This window comes from Diabrotica virgifera, chromosome 10 (genome assembly GCF_917563875.1).
Source record: "Diabrotica virgifera virgifera chromosome 10, PGI_DIABVI_V3a".
Classification (NCBI taxonomy): Eukaryota; Metazoa; Arthropoda; class Insecta; order Coleoptera; family Chrysomelidae; genus Diabrotica; species Diabrotica virgifera.
The window spans coordinates 152,465,542-152,479,380 of NC_065452.1; the positions used below are offsets into that span (position 1 = coordinate 152,465,542).

General features: G+C 32.8%; 1 protein-coding gene across 1 annotated transcript in view; it reads right to left on the minus strand.

Annotated features, from left to right (window-relative positions):
* Positions 1 to 13,839, minus strand: part of LOC114325143 (endoplasmic reticulum aminopeptidase 2-like) — a 133,182-nt gene that overhangs the window by 79,692 nt on the left and 39,651 nt on the right. The window lies entirely within an intron of this gene.

Consider the following 13,839-nt stretch of genomic DNA (forward strand, 5'->3'; position numbering starts at 1 on the left):
GTAAAATGATCTGATAGGTTTACAATAATAAATAATAGTATAATCCTAAATAATGCTATATTAAGTACATGTATTAATATTAACCAATTAATTATTAAACCTGGAAGCTCACACTTGGGTGTGAGATACCCATCGCGACACTTAACTGCATATAGCTTGCGCAGCTGCATTTCAATGGTAATGCTGCTTTATGTAAATTCAGTCTCTAGTCTGACAAAGACGGGTGTGTAGTTGCGGTATTTGAGCAATATTTCCAATCACGAAAATTTATTGAATACAGGCTAGGGTATGTAGCACCCATGTGTGAAGTTTGCGATCACGTGTGCGTTCAAGTTAATGACCTAACAACACAACATCCCACAAATTAAGTAAAGCAAACTAGGTGTTATTTCTGCAAATGCAAAGATGGAAAAGCAAAGAGTGCATGCTCGGCTTGCTATAAAGCATAATGCATGAAGCATAGAGCCACACTGCCTTATGAATGTAGTCACTAAGATGAGTAAAACTGAAATACCTGGCTAAGAATGAATATGAGTTCTATAATCCTAAGGTGTTATATTTTAGTTAAAAAGACCATTTTGTTGTTAAAATAAATTAAAATATTTTGAATTATGCTTCCGGTTTTTTAGAAATATTTGTTAATTATTTTTAGGTATTTTTAATATTTTTTTCTTTTGTGTTACTACAATTAAGAGAGAAAATAAAATGATTGATTTAATTATTCTTATGTATTCAATAGTGATTAGAGAGTCTCTGGAAATCATAAAATATTTCCTTTTTTTATTTCTTCACAAAAAATCATTGGGTATAATATGATACCCATGTGTGCAGTTATTTAAAAAAAATAGGTGTGATCTTCCAGGGTTAAATATTAAACAAAATACAGAGTGGACCAAAGAAAACAGTCCACCTCGATATTTGGCATTATTTATTAGATTTTAATGAAGAAATAGGTCGATTTTTGATCTAAGGGTGACACATTTTTACGGAACATACATCTGTATGTCCCCTTCCATTTCCCCCACCCCTTATTTTAAATAGGGAATAGCGTTCGTGTGCTAACTCATTTGAAAGGTTATTCAATTCTCTATTCAGTAATATTAACTTTGACATAATTAGTTACACAGGGCGTCCAAGAAAAATTATTTTGAATTAAATTAATTGACACAAAAAGAAGAATGTATGCAACTTATTTAACTCAAAATACATTCTACTACTGACAGAAAACAGAGAAAAATGTTTATTTGACAAATAAATATTGTTTTTAGCTTAAATTCAATATTCAACCTACCAGGAGGCAGATGGGTGGTAGCTTGAACATTGAAATTAAGCGAAAAGCACTGTTTATTTTTTTAAAAACATTTTTTCTGTTTTGTGACAGCAGTAGAATGTATTTTGAATTAAATAAATTACATACATTCTTCTTTTTGTGTCAATTAATTTAATTAAAATTTTTTTCTTGGAAACCCTGTATACATAATTATGTTAATGTTTATATTACTGAATAGAGAATTGAATAACCTTTTAAATGAGCTAGCACACGATCCCTATTCACTATTTAAAAATAAGGAGTGGAGGAGTGGAAGGGAGGGGGGTTGACACTTAGATCAAAAATCGACCTCTTTCGTAATTTCCTTAAAATCTAATAAATACTGCCAAATATCGAGGTGGAGTGTTTTCTTTGGCTTGGCCCACTCTGTATACAAAAATTAGTCTTCCTCATCAGTTTCAGCAAGTTCATCTGGCTCCGAAGTGTCTGATCTCATTTTGATATATTCTTCGTGATACCGATTTGGAATAACATTTTTAATTAAATTATTTAAATTCTTCTCATATTTTTTAGATTATTATTATTATCCCAGTTATTTATAGCGTTCTTTGCCTTCCGGTTCCCAGTTTTTTTTAGTGAAGGTGAAGTAATGGTTGATCGCCTTGTCTTGGTGCCCTTTCGCACAAATTCTTATTTCTTCACTTTCTGGATCTAATGATGCTTTTGCTATAACCGTGGAAGAATTTTGATCAGGTGATGCCTAGGAAAAGTTAGGTTTACCCCAATTATCCGATACGTGATATTAGCTGTTCTGGGTTATGCCATGAGGATTACGCCAAATGTTGGGATGAACTTGTGAAACCGCCAAATGTACATAATGACATTATTTGATATTCTATAGATTTATAGTAATAGGTGGGGTACGACCTTTGTCCGAGAGGTGTACAAACAATATACAAAAAAAGTATGGCAACACTGTGAACTCTGACTGGCAAACATTCAGCATTCAGATGCCAGGCCAGAGAAAATGGGGTTAGGTTCAATGCATACTCGTACAACATGACTAAATTAAATATATACAATTTCCTAAGTAAATAACACCACAGACTAAAAAATTAAGCAGATACAAAAGGTAAAAATACTGTAAATAATTGTAAATAAGTAGTAATAAACTATTTTTAGTAGATATAAAATATAAACGTCAAAACAAAATACAATGCGCTTGCGTCAAGCACAATTCCGATTATCGAAATCTAATTTCGACAGGGTAAATGGTGTCGAAGTCATTTCTATTCACTACTCCGATTGTAGAGATTCCGAGGGAGTTATGGAATACCGATTTTGCCTATTTCTATTCGACTTGGCTACTTCTATTCGATTTTCCTTACTTCTATCATCGAAATGAGTTACAGAATAGGCATGATTGTTACTATAATATCATACACAGACATCTTTGTTTTCATACTTTTCGCGTCCACTGTATTAGACGAGTGCATTTAGCACAAAATAAATCGATTTTCAAATACAGCACTTATAGATTTTTTTTGCATTTGACCAGTTTTTGCATTATGTTCATAATGACGTCAGGAAAAAGTCTAATATCCAAAAATGGGTGGAAATGCATAATTGCACTTTAAAGTGCATGAAATGCAACCAAAAGTGCATAAACATATCAAAACATGAGTAATCCGTTTGCATCAATTTAATGCCGAAAACCCTCGAAACTCCAGAAGATGACGTCCCTTGCAGTGACCTTGGGCACCAGGTGATCTGGAGGTCCGTTCTGATGGCGTATTCGTGTTCAGTGACCCCAAAAACCCCCCGAATAACAAAATTTTGCCCTTAGTATACTTTTTTGACATGTTTATGCACTTTTGGATGCATTTCATGCACTTTAAAGTGCAATGATGCATTTCCACCCATTTTTGAACAGTAGACTTTTTTTCTGACATTATCCTGAACATAATGCAAAAAACTGCAAGTCTCTAGGTGCTGTATTTAAAAATCGATTTATTCATGTGTTTTTAGTGCTAAATGCCCCGGTCTATACAGTGTGTCCCGAAAAGATTGGGTCATAAATTATACCACACATTCTGGGGTCAAAAATAGTTCAATTGAACCCAACTTACCTTAGTACAAATGTGATCATAAAAAAAGTTACAGCCCTTTGAAGTTACAAAATGAAAACCGATTTTTTTCAATATATCGAAAACTATTAGAGATTTTGTATTGAAAATGGACATGTATCACTCATATGGCAGGAACATCCTTGAAACAAAATTATAGTGAAGTTTGTTCACCCCATAAAAAATTTATGGGGGTAGCTTGTTCCCTTAAACCCTCCCAAACTTTTGTGTACGTTCCAATTAATTCATTATTGTGGTACCATTAGTTAAACACAGTGTTTTTAAAACTTTTTTGCCTCTTAGTCTTTTTTTGACAAGTCACCTTTTATCGAGATATGGCTTCTATTTCAAAAGATACCTAAAAATGTAAATGATAAATAAATGTTCAGATTTCAGATTATGGGAACCTCTGGTTATCTCTTAACCACAAGTTAACTTTATGAAACCGGCCGTAAGAGGTCTCTATAATCGTGCTTAACCATATACAAATATGTGGTGGATTCGACAAATATTCAAAATATGTCGATAAACACTGGCTTATCGAAAAAGTACTAAGAGGCAAAAAAGTTTTAAAAACAGTGTGTTTAACTAATGGTGCCACAATAATAATTTAATTGGAACATACACAAAAGTTTGGGGGGTTTAAAGGAACAAAACCCCCATAAAATTTTTATGGGGTGCAAAAATTTCACTTTAATTTTCTTTAAGATGTTTCTGCCATAAGAATGCCACATGTCAATTTTCAATAAAAAATCTCAAGAGTTTTCTATATACAGTATGTCCCTGTGAGTTGTATCCATATGGAAAACTTGTTTATCATTAATTTTACGAAGAAAAGTGATTCTTTATAAAAGGCTCTGCGTGGTCCAAAACCTAAGATTTAACCATCAAATATCAAATTTTTTAAATATTACATGATATGTCAAAAAGTTTGAATTTCACTCAAGAGTAAAGTAGCTTTATTTTTCACAATATTGAAAATTGCTGTTAATATGAAAAGTTCTTTGGAATTAAAAACTATACGGCAATTACATCCTTCTAATTGAAAAATTATGGATAACTAACATTATTTTCAGTTACATATTTCAATTCAGATATTTATTCTTTTATTATTAATTTTACGAAAAAAAGTGATTCTTAATAAAAAGTTCTGCATGGTCTAAAACCTAAAATACAATCTTATGTCAAATTTTATCAATTTTATACGAGGTATGTCAAAAAATATGAATTTTGCTCAAGAGTAAAATACGTTTATTTTTCACAATATCGAAAATTGTTATTATGAAAATTTATTTAGAATTAAAAACTATGTTTCAGTATGTAATTACATCCTTCTAATTGAAATATTCTGAACTATAAATAAAGGTATTTTACTTTTGATCTAAATTTATCTTTTTTGACATATCTCGTATAAAATTGATATAAGATGGTTGTATTTTAGGTTTTAGATCATCCAGAACTTTTTGTTAGGAATCACTTTTTTTTCGTAAAATTAATAATAAAAGAGTTATCAGAATTGAAATACAGTAAAATAATGTTAGTTATCCATAATTTTTCAAAAAAAACTTTTTCAATTAGAAGGATGTAATTGCATATTAGAATAGAGTTTTTAATTCCAAACAACTTTTCATAATAGCAATTTTTAATATTGTGAAAAATAAAGCTATGTACTTTACTCTTGAGTGAAATTCAAACTTTTTGACATACCTCGTATAACATTCATAAAATTTGATATCTGATGGTTGAATCTTGGGTTTTGGACCATGCAGAACTTTTTATAAAGAATAACTTTTTTTCGTAAAATTAATAATAAAAAAGTTTTCCATATGGATACAACTTACAGGAACATACCGTATGAAAAACAAATCGATTTTCAATTTGTAACTTCAAAGGGCTGAACTTTTTTTGTGTGCCCTATTGTATATAGGTAAGTGAAGTTCAATCAACCTATTTTTGACCCTAGAATCTGTGGTATAATTAATGACCAATCTTTTCGGGACACCCTCTATAACATATATTTATACATAAATAGGATACTTGTTTCATTAATTTATTGTTCTTAGATCTGGAAGAATATACACTTCTTCGCCTGTGAATGAAGATTCTGCGAATGCACTAGCAGAATTGGAGGCACAAATGGCAGGTAAGTTATCTGTATTACAGTTGTGGTTGTGGTAAATCAGTGCAGACATGATACCTTAACAATGCAAACATTATTTCTTATTTTCTGCCTTTTATCGTTGTTTATTTAGCATCCAACTGTGTCAATTTAGGAATAAAATGGAAACGTAATGTGACAAGTGAACTCCTATTACATAGTTTAATTTAAGCCATAATTATCATAGACTGAGCGTACTTTCCGCACTTACTGACGACAAGATCTCTTGAACTGGTTTGATGATGTCTTTCTAGCACATTGTATGGAGAAACTAACATGGAACTAAGTGGGGGTAGGGGAAGACCAGTGTCGCAGCTTTACTATAGGATTGTTCCAACCAACAGACAAACTAATCAGAAATCGTCAGCAAACAGTTGGTCAGTGAGAGAACATTAATAAAGTCGTCAGTACAATCCCCTCTACTCGCGCTGGTCGACTATTTGCTGATAGTTTCTGACTGGTTTGGCCGCTTGTTGGAACAAACCTTATGTGTAAGGGTGAAACAGCACGTACTTACATACTTACTCCGTGGCGTTACAACCCTTTGTGGGTTTTAGCCGACTCGACAACATGCCTCCACTCTTCTCTACCTTGAGCAATCTCTATCCAATTCTCCACGCCCATAGCTTTCAGGTCTCCTGCTATATTATCTCGCCAGCGGAGTCGAGGGAGTCCGCATGGTCTTCTTCAAGTTGGAACTTCCTCCCACACCAGTCTTACTGTTCTTTGGTCAGAATGTCTTCTGAGGTGTCCTGCCCATTGGAGTCTTCTGGACTTTATTTCCTTTTATGATGTTGACTTCTGGGTATGGCGTATGGATACAAATAATATATTCATGCCCGTGTTGGTTTCAAAATTTTTGTTGATATTCATTCTAGATTTTTAAGATACGATATAAGGTCGATTTGCACCGATCTGTTTAATGGATAAAAATTATTGGATATGTAATTTAGCATATTTACAATTACAAAAATCTTGTTCTAACTATAATTAATTGATAATTAAAAAATTAGTTTTTTTATGAATTAAAAAAAATTCGACCCGGGCAGATATTATTTCAGATTTTCTAGGTCATTCTAAACAAAAAAAGTCTTTTTGTAATTTTTCTCTGAAGTTGATCGTTTTCTAGTTATAATATAAACAATTTAAAACTGAAAAAACAACGAAAGATCACGATTTTCAAGGCTCAAAAACATAAGTATAAAATATCATTTTTGAAATTACGAAGTACCTAAATTCAAGTTCAAACCTTAATCTATCAATTTAGACCAGGACGCATCTGTAAAAATATTAGTACATTTGGACGTTGAGAGGTGACTCAAATTGTTTGCAGAAATTGCTTGAAAATAACTCAAATAATAATATTTGAGTTATCCTCCCTCTCAAAAAGGTCCGGAACATTGTTTAAATAATCAAAATGTCAAAAAATGAAGGAAAAATTCGATTTTTTTCTTCGTTTTTTGATTATAACTCTAAAAGTATTCATTTCCAAGAAAAGTTGTACTGACATAAAAGTTGCGTAATTAAATTTTGTACAATATAGAATTGGTTAAAAATTTAAAAAATAGTCACCCTTGTTGCAAAGTAGTAATAATTGCGAAAAAAATATACAAAAACAAGTATTCGCATTTTACGTTTTTCAACCATTTATGCTACACTTAGGACCTTCATATTTCACCCAGAAAAACTCTATGATGCAGTAAAACAATACTGCAAATTTCATTAAGATCGGTTCAATATATTTTGCAATCCAGCTTTCGCAAAAGAAATTCATTTTTTCAAAATGTTACAGGACTCAAAATAAAGCAGATAGCAAGTTGAAAATTTTTTTGCTTATAGAAGTGTGCTGTACTTTTCATTTGCAATCTGCAAAATTAAAATCGATTAACTACCACGGCGTCAGGAATTTTTTTAAATAAACATTAATTATTGGTGCTACGCGCAGGACAGCGGATAGTTTGCTCTGATTGGGCATTCCAAAGACCTCTGATAATAATTGATACGTTTTAATTTTTATTACATTTCGATATAAATAAATAAATTTGTTTATTGCAAAATAAAAACACATACTCTATCCTTTGAAATAACACTTTTTTTAGCAAAAACTTTCTTTGTTCATATATTTTAACTTAGAGAATAAAAGTTTATTATTTTTAAACATATGCAATTGTTTAAACAATATTTCACAAACAATAATAAAATTAGTTTCGATTTTTGTGGAATTTAAATATTAAAATACAACAAATATAGAGTAAGAAAATAATATATTAGATATAGATTGAAAGAAATTTTGGTGGAAATCAACTTGTGTGAAATGAACACCGCTGTCCTGCGCGTAGCACCAAAAATTGATGTTTATTTAAAAAATTTCCTGACGCCGTGGTAATTAATCGATTTTAATTTTGCAAATTGAAAATGAAAGGTATAAGCAAAAAAAATTCAACTTGCTATCTGCTTTATTTTCAGTCCTGCAACATTTAAAAAAAATGAATTTTTTTGCGAAAGCTGGATTGCAAAATTTATTTTGGAAAATCTATTAAACCGATCTTATGAAATTTACGGTGTTATTTTACTATATCATATATAGTTTTTCTGGGTAAAATATGAAGGTCCTAAGTGTAGCATCAATGGTTGAAAATCGTAAAATGCGAATACTTGTTTTTGTATGGCTTTTTTCGCAATTATTGCTATTTTGCAACAGGGGTGACTATTTTTTAAATTTTTAACCAATTCTATATTGTAGGAAATTTAATTATGCAACTTTTATGTCAGTACAACTTTTCTCAGAAATGAATAGTTTTAAAGTTATAATCAAAAAACCAGTAAAAAAATCGAATTTTTCCTTCATATTTTGGCATTTTGATTATTTAAACAATGTTCCGGATCATTTTGAGTGGGAGGATACGTCCATCTCAAAACAGATGCGCCCTGGACTAATTCTTAATAAGCCTTTTGGACTTATTTCATTCTGACATTGTTTTTTAGTTGTTAATGCCCGTCTCCCCATAAGAAACCTTCCTCATTAACAATTAAAAAATATGTTTTAAAATTAAACATGGCTAAAATTCTTATCGAGACCTGATAGAAAAATGTTTGAACTTGAATTTATGTACTCGATGATTACAAAAATGATATTTTTACTTGTGTTTTTGAGCCTTGAAAATTGTCATATTTCATTCTTTTTATTCAGTTTTAAATTGTTTTTAACTCGAAAACGATCAACTTAGAGAAAAATTATAAAAGACCTTTTTTGTTTAGATCCAAAAAGATCCAAAAAATCTGAAATAAAATCTGCCCGGGTCGAATTTTTTTTTAATTCGACTTTATATCGGATCCTCTACTATGACAAAAAATTTGAATTTGAGTGATGTTTAACTATTCATAGAAGCTTATATAAAAATTAAAAAAAAAAGGTAACTGACCAAATAAGTAGGTAATACATATTTAAGGAAGATTAAAAATCATATAAGCAATATGAACCTACTAAATTACAAAGAATTGCAAACTCAACATATATCTTTAGTTTGAATTAAAGAGCATTGTAAAATAAAAGAAAATGAAGAAGTGGACCAATAATCTGAAAAAAGAAAGTAGAAGAGAAGAGTATTTAAGGTGTAATAATGTTTTCACAATGAAATTGCCTGCCATATAAAGCCCATCATCATCATCAGGGCTTTTCAGGGTGAATCGCTCCGCATTCCACTTGTTTGTTGTATGACTTGGCTTTCGTTACAATTATCTTCCACTCATTTGGATATGTGCATAGTTCCCTCCAGTTTCTCACTTCCAGGATTTTGATATCTCTCATACCTCCCGTCTCTCTCCGGGTATTCCCCTTGGTCTTTCAGATTCTGGTTTCCATCTGGTGATCTTCTTAATCAGTAGGTCGTTTTTCCTTCTCTCTATGTGTCCCAGCCATTCTCCAGCCTTCTCCCTTCATTATGTCTCTTACAAAGCCCATACTACTAACAAAATGGAAAGGAATGTATAGAAAGTCACAAAGGACATATTAGTCACAAACGACAAAAGTAGAAGGTTTTTCTATGTATTGTCCATATTAAGTTCAACCATGAGTCATATGGAGGATATTAGAACTCTATGGAATACTAGACAAATATATAAGAGTAATAAGGCTTTTCTATGACAAAGGTTTTGCTAGAGTTGACCATTAAGGGGAACTATCCCAACAAATAAGCTTCAAAAAAGGAATAAGATAGGGGTGTGTCTTGTCACCAACGTTGTTTATAATAGTTATAGATTGGATAATGAAACAAACTGCTCATAAAATGTCAGACGATATATATGCCTCATAAAATCAAACAGACAACACATACAAAACAAAATTACCAGATTGAACAATATAGCAAAAATAACCGGCTTAAAAATAAATCCCAAAAAAAAAAACGAAAATATCAGATGGGAAAACGAACGGAAATAATATAGAAGGGAAACAAATAGAAGAAGTAAAAGATTTCTGTTATTTGGACAGTCTGGTAAATTAAACGGGAGGCACAGAAAAGGACATAACCCAAAGAATAAGCTTGGCACAAAATGCTTTCAACTCTTTACGTAAGATATGGGCCTCGACAAACATCAGCAGAAGAACAAAGCTACGATTATTTGAAACTAATGTAAAGTCTGTCCTGTTATATGGAGCAGAAACATGAACACCATAAACAATTTTTTCAGAAAATACAATCCTTCATTAACAGGTGCCTACGTACTGAGAATATTTTGGCCAAACAAAATCACTAATGACGAATTCTGGAGACTAACCATAGGCGTAACCAGGATGATCCTAAGGGGGGGGGTTACAACTACCTAAAAGGGGGGGTTACAACTACTGGAAGGTCTGTGAGGGCTATGGTGTTAAGCGTATAGAGCTCAAAGTATATCCCAATGGGGGGTTACAACCCCCAAAACCCCCCCCCTGGTTACGCCTATGAGACTAACAAATGAAGAAAGGATAGAACATACAATAAAAAAACGGAAATGGAAGTAAACAGGACACACCTTACGAAAACCAGCAACAAAAATTGCTAGATAAGCTCTACATTACAATGATCAACACAAAAGAAGAAAGGGAAGACCATCTTATAAGTGGAAAAGAACAATGAGACAAGGACATTACAGAAAAACTAGTAAACAAAATTGGATGGGAGTCAACAGATGATGCGTGGGACTAGCATTAGCATCCTCACTATCATACCTCATGCTACTTGAAACACCGCAAGGTGCCCTTTGCTCCACTTGGAGATGTATGATTATGATGATCCGAAGATTATAACATTTCTCAAATTTATATTAATTATTATAATTTTATAATAATTGAATATAAATGGAGAAGCTGGTTGCAAGATGTCAGGAGCTTAAGAGGTGATGATGTGGGCTCAGACCACATACTAGTCAAAGCGAGACTAAAATGAAATTCATCATCATCATCTTGGTGCTACAGCCCTTAGAAGGCCTCAGTCTTCTCAAGCTTTCTACGCCATTCTGTTCTGTCCCTTGCTTGCATTTTTCAGTTGCCGACTCCAATCTTCTCGGCATCTTGTATTACCCCGTCCATCCACCTCAACTTTGGTCTACCCCGTCTTCTCATTCCCACGGGTTGAGCTGTTAGAATATTTTTTATCATGTTCGATTCAGGGGCCCGGGCTACATGTCCTGCCCATTGCAGGCGGTTTCGCTTAATTACAGTGATAATATCTTTTCCACCAAACATATGCTTGTAGATATTCTGCAGTTCAAAGTTACATCTACGCCTCCATATTCTGTTCTCACAGACTGCTCCGAATATCTTGCGTAACACTTTTCAGATAGAGCGGATTCATCTGGTTTAGTTAGCGTCCATGCCTCTGATCCATATGTGAGAACGGGGACTATCAATGTTCTATACAGCCTTATACAAGTTTTTTGAGACAGACGTTTGTTAGATAAGTACTTCGATCAACCATGATAACACCTGTTTGCAATTATTATTCGCCTTTTTATTTCCTCAGATGTGTTATAACTCTTTGAGCGCTTCGAAGTTTTGGTCATTGATGATTAGATTTGCGTCAACATTTCCAGCTCTTGTGTTTGTGTTAGTCGCCATGAATTTGGTTTTATTCTGATTTATATGTAACCCCATTTTTTCTGCTGCTGCTACTAAGATCGGTTAGGATTTCCGCAGTTGTGGCCCTGGTTCTTGTTATAATGATGGTCCTGTTTAAAAATGGAATTAGCCAGAGATAAAAACTAAAAAAACAGCAGAAGGAACAAATACAATGTTGATGCCCTTAAACAATAATGTATAAGAAATAAATTCAGTGAGAAACTGGCAATTAACTGAACAGTATCACAACAAACTGGAGTCAGTCGAAGAAACATGAAAGTATTTTAAAGAAGTGATGATAAATGCAGCAAAAGCAACAATCGGATTAAAAAGAAGACAAAATAAAAAATGGATAACTAGAGATACTGATAGAAGAAAGAAAAAAATCAAGCAAGAAACTCTATAAAAAGAAGGATCGGAAGAAGAGAGGGCACTTAAAAGGAAATACAAAGGCAAAAAACGCAGAAGTAAAAAAACAAGCCAGAAAAGATAAAAGAAACTATATAAATGAGATGCTGAATATATCAGAAAAAGCAGCAGAAGAAAACTACTTACGAACACAATATACAATCATACGAAGCTTAACAGGAAAAGCACAACGAAATATACGAGAAGTAAACAGAATCAGTAGAAAAGCTACATACACTTTTGAACAAAATATGGACGGACGAAGAATTACCAAAGGAGTGATTGATTATAAAAATACCCAAAAAAGGAGACCTGAGCAAATGCAATAATTATTGGCGTGCAATAACACTACTAAGCGCCACATCCAAAGTGCTGATATATATGTAAACTTTTTCGACTTCGAAAAGGTCTTTGACCTTGCAAATAGGGTACAGATGTGGAAAATCTTAAGATTATATGGGATATCACTAAAAATCATAAACTTTATTAAACTCTTCTACGAAGGATACAAAGCCAAACGGGAACATTCAGGTGAAGTAACAGAAGAAATATCCATAGAAAGTGGAGTCAAACAGGGTTGTGTACTATCCCCTACCCTATTCCATATTATGATAGATTGGGTAATGAGAAAAGTAATTGACGATCGAACAGACATCTGCCTGTTAACTGAACACCGAAATCATATGCAATTAAAAATGAACAAATTGGCACAGTATTCCGACACGATCGGACTCCGAATAAACACAGAAAACCAAACTTTAAAAAAAATAATAACCATACAAATAATAAAATAATGATAAACTAGAAGAGGTATAACATATCTGGGATCAATTATGGAAAGGAGCGGGGGTTGTAAAAAGGATATACATATACAGACGAGAATAATAAAGGCTCAACACGCATTCAACGCTTTAAATAGAATTTGGCAAACAAACGAAATATCGGAAAAAACAAAAAGTAAAATATTTAATAGTTACATTAAGGCCCGGTACCTTATTGTCTCGATTAACAGCCGGTTAGTTAACCGGGGTTTAATAGGGACGTCTTTAGGGTCTCTTGCGTTGTAATAAATGCAATTATAATTATTATTATACCCTTTTATAATTATAATAATACTTGTAATAGCATTTATTACAACGCAAGAGACCCTAAAGAAGTCCCGATAAACAGCCGGTTAAGATAAACAGCCGGTTAACTAACCGGCTGTTAATCGAGACATAAAGTACCGGGCCTAAAAGTATACTACTCAACGGAGCAGAAACGTGGAAACACAAAACTATGGGAAAGAGCAAAGCAAACTAACATATGTACTACAGTCAAGTTAAGGAAAAAAAATGGAGATGGATTGGACACTTTGGTAAGACAAGCACTTGAATACCAACCAGAGGGGAAAAGACAGAGAGGAAGACCAGACAACAGCTGCAAAAGAACAACGACGAGAGAACACGAAAAATTGGGCCAAGATGGGGCGAAGTTAAAAAGAGAGCTAAAAATTGAAGAGATAGTCCAGGATAATAAGGTTTTTTCCATGACACTCGAGCAGCCAGGGTAATGAAGCGTTTTTTCGACAAGTTATACCTATAAGAGCAAATTGTAACTATTTCCTGCGTAGGATCTGGCGGCCATTTTTATTTATAAACAATTAAATGTCAAAAAATGGCATTTTTCCCTTTTTTTTTCAAATCAATGGAAAACAGTGAAACTTATGCTTTTTTTAGTACAAATATCTTCGAGATTATGGAAAAAGCTTTAAAATGACGTATTACAACGTTTGATATAC